A 27461-nucleotide genomic window follows, 5' to 3' on the forward strand; every position below is an offset into this window, starting at 1 on the left:
TTCATCTGTCCTTGATTTTGCAGAATGTTCTGGTTTCTGTCATATTTTTATACTGTTGATTTATGCTTATTATTACTCAGAAAGTGCCTTTTGCTCTGTGTTTAAGTAGCAATGCTTTAATGACCATCAGGTAAGCTTGTCTGAGATTGTAAGATGCAATTAAGCTTTAATAAGCATACTGTTAAAGAACTGCCAACATTGAAAGCCATTCTGTTGTTGCCATGCAGAGAATACTTACATAACTAGATAGCGTGTAAACCTTGGGTATTGAAATGCATATGACAGTATTTGTAATAAAGGACAGGATTACATTATTTTAAGCTCATTACATTTGTTGGAGACTTGCAGTCATCTTTGCAGGCTTTACCTGTAAACTAAACAGAATGCCAATCTATCATGTGTGGTCCATAACCTGTGCAGTAATCCTGTAAGTAATGTATCTTGAGCTTGGCTCTTGTTTGCTTTTCATTTTTTACTTTGATAATGTTTTCCCAATGAAACAAGTAAATAGTTGTTGTCAGGCAGCAGGTTTTTTTTGGATAAGAAACATTCTTACAAGAGGGAGTAACACAGAGATTGCTACTTTCAGCATGTTACTTGGTACTTTAATAAAGCTGAATATAAATTATAATTAGAACTGCAGTGCAAGGAGAAGTGGTTTGAGTTGAGTGCTGCTTGTTTTTCTTATACTTGATTTTGACTGGCATTCCAATAATGTATTTAAAAAGTAATTTATTTTTTCATGTCTCACAACCTTTTTGTTTCCATCTAGATATTAAGTAAGCTGTCACACAGCCAATGTATTGAAATGTTTTTTTTTTTCTTCTACACTTCATTTTGTGTTGATTGGACTCTCGTAATGATGGTTTGGCACCCGAGGCAGCATATTTAATTAAAGTTACAGTTTTTGTGGTTTTGAGCATAGCTCCTCCCCTTTCTAGTTGGCCGCACCCCTTTCCATTGACCCCACCCATTCAGCTGTCTCCAGAAGCTGCCCTTTGATTTGAAGTCACCAGCTGCCACTGCTTCTAAGATCCAGTTCAAGATCTAGAATCTAACGGGTACTACCACTGTAGAGATGTGTTTGTGCTGAACAGTTTGCCATTTACATTTTTTGTAATTTATGTAATTCCAGCAATATGAGCATTTGTTTAAAACAAGGCCATAGCTTGATGTTGTCAAAATGCTTAGGATGCAACCACTGGGAATTAAGAGTGCAACACCCCCCTCATGAGCACCACTGGATTGAATGAGTAAAAGGCCATTGTTCGTAACATATTATGAAAGTTGTATTTTTTTTAAACGAGAGTTAAACTATATGATAACAGTAGGGAGTCAATTATCCAAACGTCAATTATGCAAACAGTCAATTATCCAAGCACAGCCTTCCAAAGTTTTTGAGTTGAAAAAATCATAACAACTGAATATGTAAACATTATATGTATTCACTTGTGCATGTGTTTTAGCTTGTAGCCTGCTCATGTGTGAAAAATATTCTTTATTATCCACTGGAATCACTCAGTGTCTGAAAAGTGCATTACCTGCATGCAGAAAAAAATCAAGATTTCAGTAGTGTTTTATCTGGTTCAAAGTATGTCTGTTTATCTGAACAGTTTGATTATCTGAACTACCCTAGGTCCCGATTAGTTTGGATAATTGACTCTCTACTGTAAAATGTATATTGAAAGACAGAGAATTATGATAAGAGCAACTCAGTGGAGGACCTATGTCCAATCCTGATATCATTGTTTTAATGTTAGTAAAGATCATGTCTAATATATTTTGACCTCTCATAGGTCTTATAACTAATTGTGATAAGTTATTTAAAGCAAACATGTCTAAAAATTCTTGTGTTAGTGAGCTGAAAGCAATATTAGATATCAAATTTATTCCATGATAATAAAATTGCCAAACAAGATAGTGCAGAAATCATTGCAATATGTCTGAAGGAAGTTTATATATACATACATATATACATATATATATATATATATATATATATATATATATATATATATATATATATAAATATATATATATATATATTTACTCATTGTTATAATTGCATTGTTGACATAGATGGTTTTCTAGAGCTGCATATTAATCTTATTATTTCTTTATTTGAGCAATCTGTTAAGTCATTTATTATTGTCTCACTTGTAATAGTCATGTCCTTATAAGTTGAATTATTATTGATCAAAAAGGTCACCTCCTCCATTCTTTAATGGTCTTAGTTTGAATCCTGGAAATATTAAATTGGAGGAACCCCACACTTCAGTTATTGCCACAACACCAATACTTTTTTAATAATCTCTTTACTGACATTTCTTAAATAACATTTCCATTGCACAACACCGATATTTTTATTAACAAGGAGGAATGCTAATTCAGAGTGCTTGTTGCTCAGACTTTTTGCATTGCAGTAATGTACTTTTATAAAAGTATTACATCCTTTGTTAATGATTCTTTCTCAACAGGAGGAGATAACTGGTATTTAAAAAGATGGCAGCATTGACTTTGGTTTGCTATATTCAAAATGTGTACCATAATAACTAAGATGTAATTTAGTGTATGAAAGCAGTTGATAATCCAGAAAAAAGTCTTTCCTGCAATTAAGTAGTTTTAAACTATCAATTGTTGGAAGTTGCCTGAGCCAGTTATTAAACAGAAGAGTTTTAGTGTAATTAGAATCAATCCACTTTAAAGAAGGAGTAATCTCACTGAGGACCGTTATTTTAATTTTGCTTTCAACAAGTTCAAATATCCCCGATGTGGCATTTTTCTTATAGTTCAGCTGGGTGAAACTCAAATCGCTAGTTCCACTGTGTAACAAAACTAGGGTCTCTATTAATCTCAAGACTGACAGTGCTGATACTGTATTGCTAATATAATCAATACTACATAATATTGGATCTATACTACAACAGCGAAGAGGCATTTAATCAAGCGCCTCTTCACCGACACATATAGAGCGAACGCAGTAATGCACAAATGCTGAGAACAGCAATTTCTTTCCCTGGGAAAGAAATCGCTTGGCCTTCCCTGTCTGTTTGCCCCTTTCCCCACTACAGTGCAATCTTGGAGTTGGTATATTTAGTTAGGGGGGTGTGGGGGACACAGCCCCCCACGTTGGGGGGTGTGGGGGGTAGAGCTCCCCATATTGTAATGTTTGAAAGTGTGTGTGTTTGTGTGTTAGTACTGCTGATTTCTTTCCCAGGGAAAGAAATTGGTGTTCTGGGCATTCGCATTTTAGTGCATTTGTGTCAGTGAAGAGGCATTCAATTAAACACCTCTTCACTGTTGTAATATAGACCCCATAATATCTCCCTTGCATTTTTAGCATGAAGTCTGATAAAATTAAAATTTCATTCCTAACTGAAGTCATATCTGTTGTCTTCACTTCTTTTGTATCAGGTTCCACTCATTTATAACAGGAGTTACCTAAGTTGCTGTAGATCAGAGTGTGTGTTATACCCTTAAGAGCCATTGCAGTCTATGGGCACATGCATGTAAGTATGGAGCACGTACAAGCAAGAGAGACATTTTGAGTGAGCAGCCAAAGTGAAAGCATGTATGTGTGTAGCAGTCAGTCAGTTAGTTAGTTCATTTAGGTTTTATTTTCCAGCCATCCATCCTGAAGTATTTGTGTGTAATAAACAACTTAAATGAACACCCAAGCCTTATCATCTTATTTGAATACACAAGACAAATGACATGATGTCAGAATAGGATCCAAAGTGAATCTTCTTCAAAACCATGAGGCACACAGTTACAACTGGAGGAATATATATGAGTGAATCTTCTGATGCTCAAATGGCTCATAAACAGGTCAGAAAGATAATCCCAGGTACTAAACTCATTTAAATGATTTTTCACTCAACAAGTATAAAACAAAGCATTCAAAATGTTCAAAACAAATTTCTAATTAAACACAATGTTCGAAAATGTGACATATTGATAAAAATACTTGAAATGCTTATGAAAATGCTTAAAATAACTTCCAAATCACATAAAATGTGTAAAAAAAGGGAAGAATGACCATATTTTTTCACTATGTGCTTCTTTTTTCTATTAGCTAAAGCAATTCGAAATATCTGAAGTGTGCAAAGTGCTGGAAGTGTGTATAGCATTACAGTACATTTATTTTGCAGAATACAGTTATTTTGAAGAGATTGTTGTGCAGCTGAATATTTTTCAAGTAACTGGTGTATGTTTGAACATAATTAGAAAGGGCAGGTCTATACTACTATTTGTTGGCATGGCAAAAGAATTTCGCAAACCTGGTCCACTTGTGTTTGATAATAATATTGCAGAAAATTGGAGAGTCTTTGAGCAAGAGTATGATATTTTCATACAGGCTGCTTTTTCTGATAAAAACGCAAGTACAAAAGTATTTATTCTGCTTAATCTATCTGGTCCAGAAGCTATTGAAAGGGAGCGTGTGTATGCATTTACCTGCTGTGTATGCCAGGGAGGGAAAAGACCACCATATTGTGGTACTGGCTGAAACATGGCAAAACCCTGAGTGCTTAAAATGCAATTTTAGAAAAATGTGCATGTCACATATTTTACACAAGTGATTAAAAGCCTGCTGAATCTTTTATAGCATATATAACTGACTTGAGAAATAAGGCAAAAATGTGCAGATTTGCTGATCTAAGAGATGAGTTAATAAAAGACAAGCTTATGTGTGGTATTAAAGATGACACAGTGAGAAAGATTTTGCTTTGAGACAGTGATTTAACTTTAAACAAAGCTATAGATTTGTTAAAGATATGAGCATACAGAAAAGCAGACAAATATGCTTACAAATGAAAAAAGCATGCTTACAGTGCCTTCCATTGCTAATGTTGATAGTATTCAGCATGAAGTTAAAAGATACAGGCCTAAGGTTATGGTTGCTTCAGCAAAACCTATAGCAGCTACAGTAAAACCGAGGGTGCACTCGGTAAAGCAGAGGGGTGATTCATCAAAACCTTTGACAAGTTTCATAGTCAACTATCATAATTGTGGAGGTAGCCATGAGCCCAAGAAAGAGAAGTACTTTTCATCAGCAGTGCCACACATGTACAAAGAGCTACAGTTATCCCAATCCACAAGGAGGGATCCACCTTGGATCCCGGAAACTACCGTCCCATCAGTCTGACAAGCCTTATCTGCAAGGCCATGGAGCGTATTATCATGGAACTTATAAACAAAGACATTGGCAACCTTCAAACACTGGACCCCACCCAGTTTGGGTTTGTGAAGGGCCGATCTTGTCTCCTGAACCTGACTGACTTCTTTGACTCAGTCTCCAGAGCCATGGACAAGGGTAAGGTGGTCCACACAGCCTATCTAGACCTTGCCAAGGCCTTTGACACCATCCCCCACTCTGGAATCATAGATAAACTTACTAAGTTGGACATTAATCCCTATGTCACCCAATGGGTTGCTAAATGGCTTACTGATAGAACCCACACTGTAAAAGTAGCTGACTCCAAATCCAGCTCCAGACAAGTGACAAGTGGAGTACCTCAGGGTTCAGTCCTGGGGCTGCTCTTGTTTGGCATCTACTTCTCTGAAGTACAGGTCAACACTAAGAGACTCTGGTTAACAAAGTTTGCAGATGACTGCAAACTGGGAGCCATTATTGAATCCCCAAATGATGTGGATACTCTACAAAAGGGCCTTACAGAAACAGATGACTGGTGCCAGAGCCATGGGCTCAAGCTCAATGCCAAGAAATGTATTGTTATCCCCTTTGGGAAAAAACATGTATCCATGAATTACCATATAGGTGGCAGTACACTAAACACAGAAAGTGTGATAAGAGACTTAGGGACACAGGTGGACAGTGGTCTCACCTTTGATAACCACATCACCACAACAGTCAGGAAATCCTTCTATGTGGCACACCTCATCACAAAGGGCTTTTCATCCAGAAAAAAGGAGGTCATTGTCCCACTGTACTCATCCCTCATTAGACCCATTATAGAATACAACGCCCCATTTAGTATGTACCTCTCAAGACATCTGCAACAACTGGAAAGGCCTCAGAAATACCTCACTAAAAGAATCACAGGCCTAAAGCAGATGCCCTACGCTGACCGCCTTAAAAAACTCCAGCTATACTCTGTCGCATATCGTCTACTCAGAGGCGATCTCTGCTTAACATACAAGGCCATGTCAAACCCAGAGCTGTTGGACATGCTACACTTAAAGAAATCCCAATCCTCAGAGCTACACGCTCAGGGATCTAAACCTTGTCATCACAATAAACAAAACATGCTGGAGGGATAGGTTCCTGACCCAGAGACTCCCCAGACTCTGGAAAAGATTGCCCATACATGTCAAGCAGAGTGCCTCTTTGGACCGCTTCAAGAGGAACCTTGACGATTGGATGGGAGAAAGGAAATTCACCCCAGGGATCACGTCAGTCGCCCTGCTAGACAGGGGTCCAGGAAAGTAAATAATGTGGGAAGAAATAGCCAGGGAATTGTAATGGCTAGGCTTGTATAGGCCCTAGGGCTGATAGCCTAGTACCAACCTATGAACCTATAAACCTATGATAAAAAAGAACATTCTAAGAGGCAAGCTGATCAATTAGAAAGCTTCATTCCTACTTTTTATGTTGATGATGTGTCTGTGCTTGGTGAAACAGTCAATGCAATAGATTTGTGGGTAAAAAATGAAGTATTTTGTACTGTTCAGGTTAATGGGAGACCTGTAGAGCTCAAAGCTGATACTGGTTCAAAGTATAATGTTATGTCAACAGAAATGTTTGCTAAAGTAAAAGCTGGTGAGATACTTGATCTGGCAAACTGTGCAAAGCTTGTTGCATATGGTGGTGAAGAAATTCAAATCGAAGACTCAGTAGTACTTTCATGTTATTCTGCTGGAAACAGCTATGACTTGCAGTTTTACGTAGTCAAGAGACATGTGCTGTTATTATTAGGCCTCAAAGACAGTTTGAAAATGGGATTGCTTTCATTTAATAAAGAAGTCCACCATATAAGCATGTGTAACAATTAGAATTTTGTACAAACTACTTTTTCTGACTATGCTGATATTTTTGACAAGTTAGGCAAACTCCCAGTTGTGTGCACCATGAAGTTAGACCATGAGGTAAGCTCAGTCATTAGACCAGCATGGAAAGTTCCAGTAGCCTTGCAAGGTAGAGTCAAAGCTGAGTTAGACAGAATGGTGCATTTAGGATTAATTTGTCCAGTAGAAGAACAAGCTGAATGGATATCCTCCATAGTGGTAGCTCATAAGAAAAGCACAGATGATATTAGAATATGTATTGATCCAAGAGATTTGAACTAAGCACTAAAAATACCTCACCATCCAATGCGTACAGTTGAAGAAGCTGCTGCCCTTATGCCAAATGCCACTGTTTTTTCTGCCTTAGATTCAAAAGGTTAATTTTTCTGTCTTAGATTCAAAAGGTTAATTTTGGCAGATTTTGCTTGATCAAAAATCTTCATTGCTAACCACTTTCAGTACACCATTTGGAAAGTACACACTTTTGAGAATTCCATTTGGGATAAATTCTGCCAGTGACTTCTTCCAACATGCAATGGAACAAATTGTTTTCTGGCTATCCATGTGCTATAATAGTAGATGATATTCTTGTAGAAACAATGGTGAAGTCGAACATGATAGAAACCTCAGGAAAGTTCTGGAACCTGCTAGTGAAGTGAATCTTAAATTGAATCCTCAGAAATGTAAATTCAGACTGTAAGAAGTTACTTATGTGAGTCATTTGTTTACCAATTCAGTCTTACGACAAGATCCTTCCAAGCAAACTGCAATTCTTGAAATGCCAGCTGCAGACAATGTCACATCCTTACAACATTTTCTTGGCATGGTCAACTATTTGGGCAAGTACAATCCAACCTTCACTGAACTTTCATTACCATTAAGAGAGCTGACACACAAAGATGTAACCTGGTCCTAGTTAGAATACCACCAAAGAGCATTCAATGTCCTGAAACAGAAAATTGCCAGGCCACCCACTTTGAAATATTATGATGTTCACAAACCAGTAACTCTTTCTTGTGATGATTCAAAGTTTGGTCTTGGTGCGGTCATTCTTCAAGAGGGCAGACCAGTAGCCTATGCATCCAGAACTCTAACCCAAATGGAGATACAATATGCACAAATAGAAAAAGAACTTTTGGCAATTATGTTTGCATGTTCAAAGTTCCATGATAACATTTATGGCTGACCTATTCAAATCAATACTGACCACCAACCTCTGGTCACTATTTTGAAGGAGCCAATGCACACACCTCCTGTGAGATTGCAATGCATGATATTAAAATTGCAAAAGTACAAATTCTACTTGGTTTATACAAAAGACAATCTTCTTTATCTTGCTAATACTTTATCCAGAGCACCTAGACAAACCACTGAACAACCTCAAAATGAGAAATCTGACTCCGAAGTCATGGAAGTGAGAAATTTTTCGTCCACACATCTTGATGAGCTTAGATCTCACACAGCTTCAGATCCAATTGTCCAGAAGCTCAACCATTTTATCGTTTGAGGATGGCCATCAAAGTATTCTTGTTTACCACTTGATGTGCAGCAGTACTTTCATTACAGAAATGAGATTTTGATGGAAGATGGTATCATCATGAAGATCCAAAAGTGATTGTTCCAAAATCCTTGCAGCAAGAATATATTACAATTTTGCATTGTGGCCACCCAGGAAATGATTCTACCAAAAAAGGGTGATTGGACTAGAATTTTGCCCTTCTATGTCAAAAGATATTGAGAAAGAACTTTCAGCTTGTTGTGTTTGTAATAGTACTAAAGTACATCAACAAAAAGAACCACTTCATCTAAACTAGATTCCTGAACTACTTTGGTTGGCACTAGCTACGGATATTTTCAAATGGAATGGTCAGCATTACTTGGTGTTAGTATACTCATTCAAATTGGTTCGAGATTGACCTACTTATTAACCTAACTTTCAGTACTGTCATTATGAAATTGAAGCTGCATTTTTCTGTCGATGGTAGTCTGCACAAAGTTGTTTCTGACAGTGGTGCACAATTTACAAGTCAGCAGTTCAAAAGATTTGCTAAAACATGGAACTTTATTCATGTTACTAGTAGTCCCGAATGCCCACAATCTAATGGCTTGGCTGAACATGCAGTTTAAAGTGCGTAACAGCTGTTGGAGAAATCCAGATGAGACAATCCTGATGTTTTTCTTAATCTGCTTAAACTCAAAACATTCCTCACACCAATTTACTTGGTTCACCTGCTCAGAGACTTATGCCAAGACAAACCAGAACCACACTACCAATCAGTATTTTTGATCCCGAGTGCTAAAAACAATAAAGCAATATAAGCTAAACTCATAAAGAAGCATTTGTCCCAAAATTCCTACAAAGCTAGTAAGCCTCTGAATCCATTAAAAGAAGGAGAAATAGTGAAGATGCAGACAGCAAAAGGATTTGACTGAACAGGGCTTGTGAAAGATTTGTGTGAAGAACCAAGATCATACATCATTGAGTCTCAAGGGATGGAATTCAGGCAGCACTGGAAGCATTTACTACTGGTGTCCAAGTCAGTGTTACAGCAGCTTGCCTGTAATGGAAACTCTAATTCAGATGTGTCCAACCCGCTGCAGCCCTCAGATGTCTTCCATGCGGCCCGTGACCCTTAAGTCCAAATTCAACATTTTTTTCGTTTTTTTTTTTTTTTGCATCCACAACCTTTAACTTCAATGTCTGTGTGCAAATGCACCAAAGCACCCTTCCCATTTAGTTTTTTCATGCCGAAATATAACCTGTGTGTTCGCACCAAAGAAGAGCTGAAGAAGAGGGATTTAGTTTTTAAGATGGCAAATAGAAAACTGTGGGAACCATCCACAAAGTGAAATTGTTTGTTTGGCGTACTGAAAGACAAAGAATTGTAGATCTCATAATTCCTGCAAGCTGTGCATCACCACTGATAAACCTTCTTTTATCTTCAGACTAGCCTCACCAAATAGCAGTGCAGCAGCAACAAATGTGGGAACAACTTCATCCGCAGAGCATTCGGCACTTTATCAATGCTACAGAGTGACAAAAAGCAGAGGTCCAGTATTCCAGTAGTGATGACATACCTACTGCAGTGGAATTGGAAACAGAAGAATACATCAGCACCTTGGATGACATATGGACATTAAGGACATGATAGAAGACATGGACATCTTTAAGAAACCAGCAAAATCAGGAGGTATTATCTCATACAAATGGAAGGGTTCTGTACCTGTTAATTTTTTTTTTTTTTTTTTTACAAATAAACTAAGATGTTAGAGTTAGCTGTTAGATTAAGAATTAGAATTAGAATGAGCATTTGAATTTTAGGGCAAATATTAGGCATTTATTACATTTATTCATTGTTCAAATTCACCTACAGTACAGCTAGGAGGTCGACTTTGGTTGCCCGTGACAGCAAAACAGTTAACTATATGATGTATTTTAATATCCAGTCCCAAGACAATTTCTGTTCATTCAATGTGGCCCCAGCAAGCGAAATAGTTGGACATCCCTGCTCTAATTCTAAGAGTGATTTGTCCAATGTTCCTATTTCAGAGAACATGTCATCATCTGTTCCTGTTCCTGAAAGTATCCCTGAAAATCCTGAAGCAGAGCATTCCCCAGTGACTGTCCCTGTTGCTAAACCCAGTTCTGATTATTACATTAGGAGACTGGGTCATATGTCAAGATGTAGTCCCAGATATATGGCAACCTGGACGTGACTGTTATTGTTTGCATATGTCTGTATACTTCACATGCTCATCTAACTGTCATTTTTATTTGCATTACAGAATAGTAAAAGAGGGAGTATGTAGATCAGAGTGTGTGTTGTACCTTTAAGAGCCATTCTAGTCTATGGGCATGTGCATATAAGTACTGAGCACATGCAAGCAAGAGTGCCATTTTGAATGAGCAGCCACAGTGAAAGCATGTATGTGTGTAGCAGTCAGTCAGTCAGTTAGTTAATTTAGGTTTTATGTTGCAGTCATTCATCCTGATCTGTTTGTGTGTAAAAAACAACTTAAACACCAAAGTCTCATCGTCTTATTTGCATACACAAGACGAGCGATGGTTTCCTTGAGCATTTTGGTCAACACATGAAGCATTCAATATGTCTTCAAGATTAACATATTTGTATTGGCTTGTTGTCTACCTCTGTGATGATATGGGCTAGTGCCAGCATAGCCAGCTGGAGTTCTCTAATGAATGACATGTCCTTTGAATATCAAACTGGTTTATACAACAGGCTTGTGGTACATATCTGTCAGCACTGTATGGCATTTGAATATCAAACTAATTTGCACAAATCCTTATGTTACACATGTATTAAAACTGTATGACATTTGAATATCAAACTGATTTGTACAGATACTTGTGTTATAAATGTATTAGAATTGTATGGCATTTAAAAATCATAATGTGTCTGTAAAGTTGCTAGTGTTAAAAAAATGTATCAACAGTGGGTCCTGCTGAACAGAGAAGGCATATACATATGAGACTGTATGTATATATGTTAGCAAAGGACACTGGAAGAGAAGGGGTTAAACAGCTAGCTTACTTCTAGAAAAATACTGTTAATTGGCCCACCTGTTGGGCCATGGAAGTACTTATCTCATAGCTCTGAATAGGATCGAACATGGCATTTCTGAAAGAAGTCTTTGTTCATTAGCTCAGTAAAAAGAGGGGAAGCCTCAGCCACTGCCATAAACATTAGCAAAATTTTAAATATGCATCTTATCACATCTATGCTGATATCCTGTCTGAAGCTTCAATGGGGAATATTGTGGCAACATAGAGGAAGGTGACCTGATGAGGTCATTCTGCTAGCCATCTTGGAAATTTTAGATATTCCAAAGCGAAACCTCTCAGTATTGTCTTGGGCCTGACAACAAGAAGGAACATTCACCACTTCATCCGCCTTGTTTTATTAAGTAAGTAGGGAATAGTAATTCTAGATTTCGTCGGGAAAATATAGTGAAGCTTAGTTTAGATATTGTTTTTCTTCATTTGTCTGAGTCTGTCCATCAGTGTTATTTTCAATGTTTCCTGTGATTTGAACTCTGTGGTTTACTGTAAATATATATTCAGTATTCTCATGTTCTTTTATTATTTAATATTAAATATATTTATTTATTTTTTTGTGGCTGGTCTTTTTAGAAAGTATTTAACCTTTGAGAGTACTTATATTTATTTGGTGACACTGTGTGGGCCTCTCCTAAAGGCCTAGCTCTCTTGGTCAAATACTACCATTTGTGTTTGTATTAATATTACACAGTATAATTGGACACCCCAGGGAATCACTCCAGTTACCCTACTGGATAGGGGCACTGTGAACTAACATTGGGTGGCACGGTGCCTGGGCAATTTTTTTGGGCTAGGCTTGTTAAGGCTCCAGGGCCATTAGCCTAGTACATACCTATGAGCCTATGAAGCTATGAATCTGAAAGTATGTTTTTTTATTATTTTTCTTAACAGGGCATGATAAAGCATGGGTTTCAATAGAATTTATTATGTCACTTATGTGAAAAAGAATTCTTTCTTTAAGTAACCTATTGGTTTTACCAATGTAAAAGGTAGGGCAGAGATCACAGGTAGTGACATACACAATGTTCTTGCTAGTACAGTTCACATGTCCCTTAAAGTAATAAACCTTTCCTGTAATTGGGTGCTTAAACTGACCTGAAGTGTTTATATAAACGCATGCCTTACAATGACCACACTTAAAAGTACAATTTCTATACTCATATTTGGATTGCTCAATACCATTTTTATGACATAAAAGTCTTTTCAACTTTTTTTTCTGTTTTTAAAAACAAATCTAGGAACATCTCCGACAATTCCTTTAATATTGTCATCAACTGTGAGAACAGGCCAATATTTCCTAATAACGTCATATACCATTGTAGTGTCTCTACTATAAGTTAAGACATATCCGAGGAACTCTTTCTTAGATCCATGTCTGTTTACAGTATTTTTCCTGTTCCTCATTCCAAGTAGTGGGGGCATCCTTTTCTCTTTCTTAATTCCATAGCATTTTTGGTGTTTATTAAAACATCCCTCCTATTGTACCCTCTTTCAACAAAATTATCAATCAATTTCTTCTGTTCAGAAAGGAAAGCACTGTCTAAGTTACTTGATTTGAAGAGAAGGAAGGAGTTGGCTTGTTTCTTGTGTGAGTATTGGTTAACAATGATTACATAGAGTGAAATGATTGGCTTAGTCAACAGGATCAGAAGAAGGCTATGGCCAAGAGTGCTTATCTTGTTTTGCTTTACCTTTGTTTAAGGATATTGAATACATTCTTCATTGTTGTTTTATGCTAAACGTTTTTATTAACTGAAGTTTTTATTAAAGGAAGTTTTCACTTCAGTCCATGGTGGTATGTTCACATTTATCACATTTGTAGTTTGTTCTCTGTTGGGATACCTTCAGTAATGCTCATGTTTGTCATTTTATTTAGATCTCTTCAGCATCAGTGGTGAGGAATCAGGCTCCTTGATTACTGGCCCAATGTGGGGACATCACCATGGTTTCCAAGAGAACATGTCCTCAAACTCCTGTAACACTGCTCGAATTTTTGGAATCTGGGTATGGGATACCCACTGGGACATTGCTACCACTTCTACTGAGGTGTCAGTTCCAGCCTCACTGAGGATATCAGTCACCAGATCCCCCTCAGACCCCTCCTGCCATCCACTGCAAATACTCAGCACAAGGGCTTTCCTGTCATGGTAAGGATTCATCATGTTAACATGGTACAATTTGTGTCCCTGCCTCCTGCCTAGCAGTTCTACCATGTAGATAACTTACATTCCTTACCACTTTGAAGGGTCCCTCCCAAGCTGACTGCAGCTTATTGTTTCTGGCAGGAATGAGCACCATAACCTGCTGTCCCACAGCATACTCTCTGCCTTGAGCATTTCTGTCACCCACAACTTTTTCTGCTGTTGGGCTGCTGACAGCTTCTCCTGGGCTAAGCCCATGAGCTCCCTAAGCTTTGTCCTGAGGTTTAGGACATATGCCACAACAGACTCCTTGTGGGACTCATCGTCCCACTCATCATGAATCAAATTTAAAGTGGTCCAGTGTGGGGATATTACCCTAGTTTCCCAGCGAACATGTCCTCAAACTCCTGTAACACTGCTCAGATTTCTCCATCCTGGGTAGGGGATAGCAATTGAGATGTTGCTACCACTTCCAGTGAGGCTGGAATACAAATGGATGCACTCAGTATTTCTCCTCAGTTAGGCCCCTTGTTTTCCATTTCTGTTGCAAAAGCAAGGAATTCCACCCCTGTAGATATTAGGACCACTGAAACCAAAAATAATTTTAAAAACATACTCCGGTTCCATTTACATAGTTCATGGTTATGTAATTGTTCTGACCCTGGGTAGCTTCACTTAATTAGATCATATCATACTATGAATGCTTGCAACAAATCCTTTCTATACTCTTACTCAATCAGTGTATATTCGATGTATTAGCCAGTGATGAAGTTAACCAAGGTGAACAAAATGTCCTTTCAACTGTATTGTTTATTGTAACGCACTGCGGTCCTTATCGTATGTTTACTTTTTGCTCTTTTCTTGGCCTTGAAACTGTACCTTATTAACTTTTTGACTCTGTACTGTATTTTATTAACATGTGTATTGTATTTACTGTATGGAAAAAGCCGAATGAAGAAGAAGATTGTATTTACTGCATTTCCTGTACTAATCTTTATGGAGCTTTTCTCCCCGAGCCTCTGCTGAAAATGGGATCAATGCCCAGTGGGAACTTTCCCGGTAAACAAATGTAAAATAAATAATAAATAAAATAAAGGTCCCCTCACCCTATGCCCATACAGCAACTCAAAGGGTGAAAAATATGTGGCTTCCTGGGGTACTTTCTGTAAGCAAACAGCAGATGGAGAAAATATTTGTCCCACTCTATTTCAAAATTGTCTGCAATTGCCTGTAGCATGGTCTTTAGTGTAGAGTTTAACCTCTCCAAAAGACCATTAGTCTGGGGGTGGTAGTGGGTGGTCTTTAGGAATTTCTACTGCCAGGATATACTTCTTCCCTATGGAGCTTTGGATACTCAGAGGCCTCACAATATCCATAGTTACCCTCTGAAATGGCTGCTCAGTCACAGACAAAGGCATCAAAGGAGCTTTGACCTTGTCTCCTTCCTTGCCTCCTTTTTGGCACTGCTCACAGGTCCTGCAGTACCCTGTTACATCCCGGGCAATCCCAGGTCAATACAAGGTCTGCATACTATGCCTCTTAGTGCACTTTATGCCCATGTGATCTGCAAAAGGAATGTCATGGGTTATGGATAGAAGTGCCAGACAGTAGGCTCTGGGCACTACCAACTGCTCTATTACCTAACCTTCTAGCCCTCCCTCAGGGGTCCACTCTATTGCCACATGGCCTCACTAGTTATATTTAAAACATCTGAACCTAGGCCCTGGATGTTTACCTGAACTAGTGGCTTCCTCTGTTACTGGTTAGCTCTGTTGAGGTGGTTTAGGCTGCTGACCATGGGTTTCCTTACATCCACGTGCTTCCCTTTCCTGTGCAGTGATGCCCTGCTTGCTAAGTAGAGATCCCCCTTTTTCCCCACTTCATCTGCAGAGTTGCACTCACGGTCAGAAAACTAGATTATAATGTCCTCAGGAAAAGTGTTAAGGGCTTTTTTTTTTTTCACCAAAAGGCCAGATAGCCCTTAAAAAATGGTGACCTGACACCCACTCACCCACCTATGGAAATAAGCGCTTAATTCAGCAATATAATCACACATGCTTTGAGCTTTATGTCTATTCTCACAAAACATTTTTCTGTAAGCTTCTGGTGTTAACTTAAAACATTGCAATAAACATTTTTTAACTATATCATAGTTTAAGAAATCAGTATCAGGCAATTTAGAAAAAAAGAGTTACAGCTTTACCATGGAGTAAGGGGGACAGGGACCATACCCATAGCCCTTGATCAACATTATACTGTTTACATATTCTTTCAAATATATGAATAAAAATATCAAACATCACCATCTATAAATTGTGAAAGAAATGTACTGATGTTTGTTGCTTCTGGGGTTCAGTTATTCCCTTCCCCATTATCTCCATGACTCTGTCAAAGAGTTATCATCTCCCTCTCATGTTGGTGCTGTTTCTCATTTTCTTCAGCCTCCAAACATGACAGTCTCTCTGCTGATTCTAATCCCAAATGTTTGGCCTCCAGTTCAAGTCTCTTTAACTCCAGAAAGATTTTTAAGTCATCTGAGGAAAAGTTGAACTGTCCTGCTTTTGAGGGCTAGAAATTCCCATCACCAGACTGATTATCCTCCTGGTTGCTAGTCTGATCTGTGACTAAGGCTAAAATCAGTTCCTCTTTAGTCAGGTTGCCATACACCAGTCCTTTGACTTCACACACCTTGGCCAACTGGTTCTTTGTCAGTTTGCCATAATCCTCTGCTGACATCTTTGCCTGGTCTCCCTGACGTCTAAACTTAACTAACAAAAATAAACAAATAAATAAATAAATAAAACTGTTGTGAAATGAAACTCTGAATGCTCAGCTTGCGACTGCTGGAGATTGCGCCTTTAGTGATGACTGCTTACAGGCAACAGAAGTTTAATATCCACACAACTGCTTACCAATATGTGATATCCCCACACTGGGCCATTAATCAAGGAGCCTGAATCCTCACCAATGACGCTGGAGAGGGACATTCACTTGGAATACAAATGGATACACTCACTATTCCCAGATACAGCTCTCTGCACCAAGTACAATCTCCCTTAAAAGCACACAGGGAAAGCAGTCAGCCCGGGGTCAGGATTTCTTTATATCTGTCTCCCTCCAGGTCCCCAGTAAGACTCCCAACTTGTACAGCTGTAGAGTTAAGTGCTCAGTGGAGTGTCCAAGCCACGCCCTCCAGCATCTTCTCTGTGAAACCAGTCCTTTGTGTCCCTGCTCCAAGTAGTTGACACACACACACACACACACACACACACACACACACACACACACACACACACACACACACACACACGCACACACACACGCACACAATCACCTGGCAGATTTGATTTTTCACACACACACACACACACACACACACACACACACACACACACACACACACATCTGGGAAATGCTAGCACAGATTACCTGCCGTGCCCCCTTCAGCCCAGAGTATAAGGTGGTTATCACTGACACCAGACACTCCACAATCATCTGCTCTAAGGCCCTTAATAAAGGGTGTCCAATTATACTGACTCATCCAAATAAACAATTAAAATTAAATTTAAACTAGGAACTTCCAATTGCAATCTCCATTCAGACCAGCAGAGGTCAGAGTACCTAATATTAGAATAAACACAGTTCCCTTGTTCAAAAGTTTACTTTTAAAATCAAAGCAACTATCATGCACAAATATTTTTTCCAAGATGGTATCCTTTAATTTTTCTGGGTCATTATTATGATGCATTTGAAATGTGTGGCCAAGGGACCCTCAGGTTTAACATTTTTTATATCCCTCACATGTTCTTTTAATGTTAGCTTAAAGGCTCTCTTACTTTCCCCTATATAAAACAAGTCACAAGAACATCTCAGTGCATACACAATTCCTCCAGTATTACAGTTACTTTTGTGTGGGCAGCCACAGTGGTGCAGTGGTTAGTGTTGCTACCTCACAGCAACAGGTTCTCCAGTTTGATCCTCAGCTGGGGTGCCTTCTGTGTGAAGTCTGCATGTCCTCCCTGTGGTTAAGTGGGTTTTTTCCAGATGCTCCAGTTTCCTCCTAAAGGCATGCTATAGGTGGACTGGACACTCTAAATTGGCCCTATGTATATGCCTTCTATGGAAGGTTGGGCACCAGGCTGGCAACTCAACACTGTAAAACTACACTGCCAATCATGAGCAGACAGGTGATTTGCTGTGGTGACCACTAACTGGGAAAAGCTGAAAGAAGATTGCAGTTGCTTTTGTATAAGGGAACTGTTTATTTTAAAATATGGTACTCTGACCCCTGGTGGTCTGAATGTAGATTGCAGCTGGAAGTTCCTAGTTTAAATTTAAATTGTTTAATTGGATGAATCAGGAGCTTTTACTCTGATATTTCAGTGATGAAAGAATGACGTTTTTTACTCCTTGAAGACTTTTAAGCCGAGGCACTACAGTCAGTTTTGCACTGTTTTTATGAAATAAATATTTCTTGTTTGGATTCACTGGTCATTTTGTTGTTATATATAACTGAATCACGTGATTTCATGTGCTCATGAGGGACATTTTAAATACCTGTATGCTGTACTAATGAGATCACTAAAATGTCCAAAACATATATGTCTGTTCTGTACTCAATGGAAAATTAGCAATCAGGAAGAATAGGTCAGACGTCCATAGGTCTGCACCACTCATGAAGAGTATTTGCTTTGCACAAGTCCCCTTCAGAGCTATCCTTGCTTTTTTGTTGCATGTACTTGAGGTTGACAAACTGGACAATCAGTCTTGTGAGAGTAAGATAACAGGGGTCAATAGCTGTTTTAATGACGAACTGATGATAGTTTCTGCCTTTACATTCCATCTGATATGATGATGAAATCTGTCAACCCCCTACTACTGTATGCATTGAACTATGTGAAAAGTAATCTGTTAGAAGATAGTGATTTTAATTTGCTGTCCTGACCTGAACATATAGACTGTCAGAATAAACTTAATCTGTCTACCACCTATAAGTTCATTTCTAGTCTGGTTTCACAGTTGGATCTGGTGGATGGTGGCGTTCATTATACTTTTCAAATTTCCCCTCACGTCACTGACTATTAATGTCTGCAGCTCACTCTTACATAAACACAATCAGTCATCCAAGCTATCCTATGTCTGTGATAAAGTATTTTTCTGTGGCAGCTCCTTTCCAGTATGGCCATACTCCTCTTCTCCTCAGTGATTACTGGACCATAGTCTGCCTTCTCTTCATTGGCAGGTACTTATGTTTATGTTTTATGATGTTCTTCATCTCACATTGCTGCAGTCCTTACATATGGGTAGTCCGCTGTCCTCGGTCGGCCCGAATACCAAAGTATTAGGCTGACGTCGATCACAGATCTGACATCAGAGCGTCAGGGTATAAAAGCGCATGACCGACGTCATATCCTCAGTCTTTTTTGCCGCATGGTCCGATGCAGAAGCAGCATTGCAAGTGAAGTTTTTTGTTTTTCTTGCCTCAGTTATTTCCGGATGTCAGAAAAAGTGAATAATTGTATTTCCTTTGTATTCCTTGTTTGGGACTTTAATAAGCTTAATATAAAAACGCGCTAGGTTAGTCTTTGGTAAGACAAATCTTTGAAGCCTAGGCAGGATGATTCGGAACAGGTGGATCCGGCTGAAGTTTCTGTTGAGTCTCAGGGGGAAACTTTGATTTTACAAGATGTGGCCTCACAGGAGTCAGGTCAGGCTGAAGGGGCCTCTCAGGTTACTGTTCTCCCTTCTATGCCTAAGGTGGTTAGGCCTTCTTCTTCTATTTCTAAGGCTCCTTCTAAAGGCAGGTCTGTTTTGCCTTCCTCTGGTGTCAGTCCTGGTGCTTCAGGGTCTGTGCCTAAAAAGCACATGCTTAAAATGGCAGAAGATTTGATTACTTTAATTAGAGGTTCTATGCCCCCTCCTGATAAGAGGCCCAGGGTGGAGCCAGAGTTGGAAAGTTTGGATCAGGCCTCAGATGATTCAGAGTCTTCTGCTGAAGACATTCAAGATTTTCTTCCTTATTCTGATTCTGATGCAGAGGATTCCACTCCTTCTGCTTCTCCTCCAGAGGATTTTTCATTTTCAGAAACTCTACATTCCATGAGGGAGCATTTTAAGTGGGAAGGACAGGATTTCTCTGATTCACGGAAGAGGCTTAGGGAATTCTTGTTTTTACCACAGCATAGACCCTTGGCTATACCTCCTGTTTTGGATGTTGTTCAGGATGTTTTCGAGGCTTCCCTTAATCCAGATTCTTTGCCTCCGATAGGTATTACAGGGTGCCTGAGGCTCATAAATATCTGTATAAGAGTCCTAGGGCGGACCCAGAAACTATTAGTCAGGGGCCTAAGGGTGTTAGAGCCTCTGTTGTAAAGAATCCGGTTCCTCTAGATAAGGAAGCTAGAGCTTTGGACAGATGGGGTAAGAAGGTGTATACCTCTTCTACTTTAGCAATGAGGGCTTTAAATTGCCAGTTTCATATGTTGAAGTATCAGAATTTCCTCCGTTCTCAGCTAAAATCTAAAGTGGATGCTTTGGCAGAGGGCATAGAGTGTAAAGAATTGCAGGATTTGGTGCATGTCTCTGAACAGGTGGGTAAGCATTCTTTGCAGTGTGGTTTTGATGCTTTACAGGCTTCTTCAAGGGTGGCTGCCACTGGTTCAGTTCTTCGGATCAGAATTTATCGAGCATGTTAAAACTAGAATTCTGGATGCCCCTTTACAGTCTGAAGTTTTGTTTGGTCCCCCTGTGGAGTCAGTTTTGAAGAAAATGGAAGACAAGGCTAAGTCTATGCAGACTGTTAAAGATTTTTTGCAGGTGCAACCTCCAAAGTTTAGTAGAAATTGGCCTACTAAGGGGTGGACTTCTTCTGATTCTCAGTCTAGGAGTAGATCTAGAAGTACCTTCAGGCCTAGAACTTGGAGTTCGCCTGCATAATCTGCTGGTGAGGGCAGGGGCCAGTCTTTTCGTAAACAGGCCCAATGACCTGCATTTTCAGCTGCCAGATTCTTCTTGCCTGGCAGCTCCTTTGGGAGGAAAGCTAGCACTTTTCAAGCAAAACTGGCTTTTAGTCACCCACGACAAATGGGTATTGGACATTATAAACCGAGGCTACAAGTTCTATTTCCATACATTGCCTCCTTTCAAAGGCATGCCAGACGTTCCTCCTTGGCAAAGGATAGAGGCTCACAAACAGATTTCTTTACTTCTTCAAATGGGAGCTATACAGCCAGTTCCTCTGTCAGAAGTGGGCCTAGGATTTTATTCTCGCCTGTTTCTAGTACCAAAGAAAGGGAACACGTGGAGACCGATTTTGGATTTATCTATCCTCAACACTTATCTGGACATTCCAAAGTTCAAAATGCTGACGTTACAACAGCTTTTACCTCTGTTGGGAAAAGATCACTGGATGGTAACTCTGGATCTCAAAGAGGCTTATCTTCATGTTCCTATCAGGCCCAGTTGCAGGAGGTACCTGGCTGGAGATTTACATTATCAGTTCTCTGCATTGCCCTTTGGCTTATCTACTGCCCAGAGTGTTCACAAAGGTTCTGGCTCCAGTGATAGCCTTTTCAGGTTAAGAGGAATACAGATTTATCCTTATTTGGACGATTGCCTGATTATTGCACAAGACAAGGACGAACTTCTTCATCATCTACAGTATGTGATGGTAGTGTTAAGATGCCTAGGGTATTCTGTGAACGAAACAAAGTCCAGTCTAGTACCCTCTCAGGACATGTGCTTTCTGGGTGTGAGACTGAATACAGCTTCCCAGATGGCCATTTTGACCCCGGACAAACAAAGAAGCCTTTCTCTTTATTTCCATCAAATGTCTCTACAGTCCAGGCTGACTGCAAGGACAATCCTTCAAGCCTTGGGGTTCATGGCATCTAATGCCAAACTGCATATGAGGAAGCTTCAATGGTATCTCAAAAATGTATGGACACAGCACTGCCAAGATCTAGACACTGTCATTCAGATAATACCTTGCATTCAGAAGGAATTTTTGTGGTGGGCTCAGGAATGTCACCTAAACAATCAGATTCTAACGACAGATGCCTCGGACAAGGCTTGGGAGCACACCTCAATGGAAAATGGGTGCAAGACACGTGGCCTGTCAGACTTCAACATTTGCATATCAACTTGAAGGAGATGTTAGCAGTCCAATTTGCATTGATGGCTTTCGCAGGTGTTGATTCAAACAGACAACACTAGTGTCATGTGGTACATCATTGCAGGCAAGCGATGATTTTGTGGGAGACTGCTCTCAGTTTACACCTCAATCTTCAGGCAAGGTTTCTACCAGGAGCACAGTACTCCTTAGCAGATGTGTTGAGCAGACAAATAGTGGATCCTCACGAGTGGAAATTGGATCCTCATGTATTTCAAAAGTTGACAGTGTTATGGGGAACTCCAGACATAGATCTGTTCGCTTCTCCACTAAATTACCAGTTGCCAAAGTTTTGCACAAAAATGTTTCATCCCACAGCTTGGAAGGTGGATGCTCTATCATTCAGTTGGAACAATCTTCATGTCCACCTCTGCCTCTTCTCCCCAAGGTACTCTTGAAGGCCAGACAAGACAAGCCATCCATGATTCTGATAGCGGATTGGCCTCGACAGCACTGGTACCCACTACTGAGGAGTTTAGTACGAGAGCCTCCATGGCCTCTGCCTTTGATTCCGCCCGCACTTTTGTCTCAGGAGGGCAATCAGTTCCTCAATGTCAGGATTCAGTCTCTGCATCTAACAGCCTGGCATATTCTGTTTTAGACTCTGGAGGGTCTCAGCTTCCACAACAAGTTTTGAATGTTATTTTGGAGGCCAGAAGGCCTAGTACAAGGAAAGTTTACGCTGATAAATGGAGGAGATTTTTTATTTGGAGCAAAGGGAAGGACTTTGATGTTTCCAAGCCTGATTTAAGTGTTTCTCTTCAATATCTTACTGAGTTATTGGACAAGGGTTTGTCCTTCTCCTCGATAAAGGTTCATGCTGCAGCCATTTCTGCTCACTATGACTGTGACCCTCCTTTATTCTCTCATCCTTTGTTTAAGCAATTTCTTAGAGGGGCAAAGAACATAAGACCCCCATGTAGGGTTCCTACTCCTGCTTGGGATCTCAATTTTGTGTTGAAAAAACTTACTCTACAACCTTTTGAGCCTGCAGCTACTGCCGAGTTAAAGTATTTGTCATGGAAGACTGCTTTTTTGTTGGCCATTACCTCTGCAAGAAGGGTTTCTGAATTACAGGCAGTGGAACCTTTCCTGATTTTTCATAAGGATAGGGTATCTTTGCGTACTAATCCTTCCTTTATGCCTAAAGTGGTGTCTAGTGTGGCCTTGAACCAAACTATTCATTTGCCTACTTTTTATGCAGACCCTCAAAATAAAGGGGAGAAGATTTTGCATACTTTGGATATTCACATTATTATTTGAGCAGAACCAAGGGGTTCAGGCAGTCTCAGCAGTTGTTTGTTTCTTTTGCTTTGGGTTCTCAGGGAAAACCTGTTTCAAAACAAACTATTTCTAAATGGATTGTTTTTGTATTTCTTTCTGTTATTCCCATCATGGTAAGGAGATTCCGGCTGGAATCAGACCTCATTCCACTAGAGCTACTGCCACTTCTACTGCCTTTCTAAGGGGGGTAGCTACAAAAGATATTTTGGAGGCAGCTACTTGGAGTTCAGTACATACTTTTTCTAAACATTACCACCTTCCTCTTTATTCTAAGTCTAGGGCTGGATTTGCCACTGCTATTTTACAGGGCATTTTAGCAGCCCCTAATGCTTTGATTTTGCCGTCCTCCCTTTCCTCTGCTTTGGGATTCTACCCATATGTAAGGACTGCAGCAATGTGAGATGAAGAACATAGTACAGTTTTGTACCTACCATAAATGCAGATGTTCGAAGATCCACATTGCTGCAGTCCACCTCCTTCCCCACTGTAGTTTGGCATGGTTATATGGTTTGGGTGGTGGTTGTTGTTGGGCATGTTTTTGGGAGGTATTATGTTTTTGGCTGTGGCCTTTCTTTTTAGGGCCTTCTGACATCTGGGGCAAGAAAAGACTGAGGATAGTCATGCGCTTTTATACCCTGACGCTCTGATGTCAGATCTGAGTGCCATGATCAGCCTAATACTTTGGTATTCGGGCCGACCGAGGACAGCGGACTACCCATATGTAAGGACTGCAGCAATGTGGATCTTCGAACATCTACATTTATGGTAGGTACAAAACTGTACTTTTTATGTAGAGAGAGAGAAGCAAGTGGAATAAACGGTTGGATTTACTGGCAGTTGTCTTTTTTCCTGCTGGATTTATTCTTCTTTTGGTGCTCATGTTGTTTTCAACTTATGTTTTATTACTAAAATATCTGCAGCTGAAGAAGTGAATTCCATATTTACAGGGAAAAATTCAGGCTGACAACTTGCAATGCTTCCCTTTGTCAGAAGTGTTATGGGATACTCTTAAGAAACAGCTGCAGGCTCACTTGTGATAATTCTTCAGAAATTTGCTCCTGGGCTGGGCTGGGGTGAACATTTAATACATCTCAAGGGATGGCTTAAAAATATTTTAATGCTGCAGTTGGGCAGGGAAGTTACCATTTCAAGTCCTGCAGCAATAAGCTTATCATAAAAGAAAAAAGATTTTTAGGAAGTATTATGATGAAAAGTTCACTTTTGCCTAAAGCAGTTCATAGTCTATCTTTAGTTTTCTGTCAACTAGGGCAGTGTCAACTTTTTTTTTGTAAATAAGTGCTGAAAATCAGTTAGGTTTAGAAGAAGCTGGTTTGCAGGCCTGAAGGCAATTTGGCAACAAGCACAGGTAGTTTATTGAGTACCAGCACATATATCTTTGTCATAAACCATAGCCTGGCCATGCAGCATGACCCTAACAAAGCTTACCAGTGAAGGTGTTCAATATATAAGAAGGTAATACAAAATGCAAAGTTATATACTGTACTTTGTAGGCTAAATAAGGTAAGTCACTAGGTTCTAATAGTCTTCATTTTGAGATACAGTGGATATAAAAAGTGTACACACCCCTGTTAAAATGCCAGGTTTTTGTGATATAAAAAAATGAGAGCACAATAAATCATTTCAAAACTTTTTTCACCCTTAATGTGACCTAAAACTAGTACAATTCAATTGAAAATCAAACAAATCTGTTAGGGGAAAAATATAAAAAATAAAAAACGTACAAGAAGATGGTTGCATAAGTGTGCACACCCTTAAACTAATACTTTGTTGAAGCACCTTTTAATTTAATTACAGCATTCAGTCTTCTTGGGTAGGAGTCTATTAGCATGGCATATTTTGGCAATATCTGCCCACTCATCCTTGCAAAAGGGCTCCAAGTCTGTCATATTGGGAGGGCATCTCTTGTGCACAGCCCTCTTCAGGTCATCCCACAGATTTTCTATTAGATGTAGGTCTGGGCTCTGGCTGGGCCATTCCAAAACTTTAATTTTCTTCTGGTGAAGCCATTGTTTTCTTGATTTGGATGTATGCTTGGGGTCATTGTCGTGTTGAAAGGTGAAAGTCATATTCAGCTTTTTAGCAGATGCCTGAAAGTTTTGGGCCAAAAGTGACTGGTATTTGGAACTGTTCATAATTCCCTCCCCCTTGACTAAAGTCCCAGTTCCAGCTAAAGAAAAGCAACCACAAAGCATGATACTGCCACCACTATGTTTCACCATGGGGATGGTGTTCTTTTGGTGATACAAAGTGTTGTTTCTGCACCAACGTACGTTTTGGAATTGTGGCCAAAAAGTTCAACCTTGGTCTCATCAGACCATAACTCATGTTCCCACATGCTTTTGGGAGATGATGTGTTGTTTTGCAAATTTTAGCTGGGCCTGGATGTTTTTCTGTGAAAGAAAAGGCTTCCATCTTGCAACCCTACCCCATAGGCCAGACATATGGAGAATATGAGAGATTGTTGTCACATGTAGTACACGACCAGTTCTTATCAGAAATTCCTGCAGCTCCTTCAGTGTTGTTGTAGGTCACTTAAGAGCCTCCCTGTCCAGTTTTTGTCTTGTCATTTCATCAATTTTGGAGGGATGTCCAGTTCATTTCAGTGTCACTATTGTCCCATATTTTCTTCACTTTTTGATGACTGTCTTCACTGTGTTCCATGGTATATCCAATGCTGTAGAAATTTTTTTGTACCCTTCTCCTGACTGATACCTTTCAACAATGAGATCCCTTTGATGCTTTGTAAGCTCTCTGTGAACAATGGCTTTTGCTGTAGCAGGCAACTGAGTAAATGTCAGGAAAATCCTATTAGGGCAGCTAAACTTTATTTGGGGATAATCAGGTGTGTACCCAAGAAGAATGAATGTTGTAATTAAAGCAAAAGATGATTCAACAACAAAGTATTAGTTTAAGGTTGTACACAATTATGCAGCCAGCTTATTGTACACTTTTTATTTTTTATATTTTTCCCCTAACAGATCTGTTTTTCAATTGAATTGTACAGGTTATAGGTCACATTAAAGGTGGGAAAAGTTTTGAAATGATTTATTGTCTCATTTTTTTATATCACAAAAACCTGGTATTTTAACAGGGGTGTGTACACTTTTTATATCCACTGTATATTCACATAAAAATACCATGTTTGACTAATTTAACTTAATTATGACCTAAGTGTGTAATGTTTGAGCAGTTCCAACATCTTGAAAGCATGTGACTGCTATGTTTCCAATCAACTAGGTTAACATGGTTCTGAAGTGGCATTGTATAAGTTGGCATCTCTGATGAACAGCAAGCTTGACATTTAGGACAGTATTTTGGCCTCTCGATTGCAGTGGTACATGGGTACCTTTATCAGTTTGGATCAGTGAGCCTTTTTTCAGTGGAAGAGAACTCATAATTTCATTTATGATGCATTTATTTGACTCAAAAGCACATGATGAGGTATCATATTCCTAAACCTTTTTTTCCATTTCAACAATAGAAGAGCTTTGTATAGGTTAAGGTGGAATAATTAGAGTATGTCAACATTAAGATATCCCTCCCTCCTTGATTACAATCACCCATTGTTGTCTAAAGCTCAAATATTGTCATTTGGAGAGACTTTTTGTCTCAGATTACATTCTGCTTGACAGGGTTTTCATGCAAAGATGTGACTGGCACTTTCTTTCATGCTTTTGATTGAACCTTTTGCCAAATGTATTTATTAAGAAAAACAGGTCATAGGATCTTTTTTTAAGAGCAACATGTAATTGATTACCACATTTTCATTTTTATATATTGTGCGATTCCCATAAGTGGGACCCTTAAACAGATTCTAGGATTGGTTGTGGAACTCATGAAGCATAAGGTTAAGTTTTATGTGGATGACCACACTGTGACTGTGATGTAGCCAGCAACTGGTATGGAGGCTTTATGGGAGATCTGATAAGAGTTTGCTTCATTTTCCAGTCACATTTTAACCATGGGGGAAAAAAAACAAAGATTTTTTTTTTTTTTGTGGGGGGAGGGGATAGTCACCTTACCAATAATTAGTCAACTGTTTCATTTTAGCAGAACAGGATAGTTAATAACATTTCAAGGGCTAAAACTTACCTTCTTTCATTGTACTTCAGATAAATTATGATTATATACTACATTCTCTAGAGGAATATATAACCATTTTGAATCTGAATCTTCCAAATGAACAGCACCTCATGGGTGTACAGAAAACCCTTTTCAGAATTTTGCCTTTATTTTTTAT

The 27461-nt window shown here is 39.2% G+C and overlaps 1 protein-coding gene across 1 annotated transcript in view; it reads left to right on the forward strand.

Annotated features, from left to right (window-relative positions):
* LOC122806385 (extracellular calcium-sensing receptor-like) overlaps window positions 1–27461 on the forward strand; it is a 103221-nt gene that overhangs the window by 13970 nt on the left and 61790 nt on the right. The window lies entirely within an intron of this gene.

Source organism: Protopterus annectens, chromosome 7.part0, assembly GCF_019279795.1.
Source record: "Protopterus annectens isolate FY-2018-M chromosome 7.part0, PAN1.0, whole genome shotgun sequence".
NCBI lineage: Eukaryota > Metazoa > Chordata > Ceratodontiformes > Protopteridae > Protopterus > Protopterus annectens.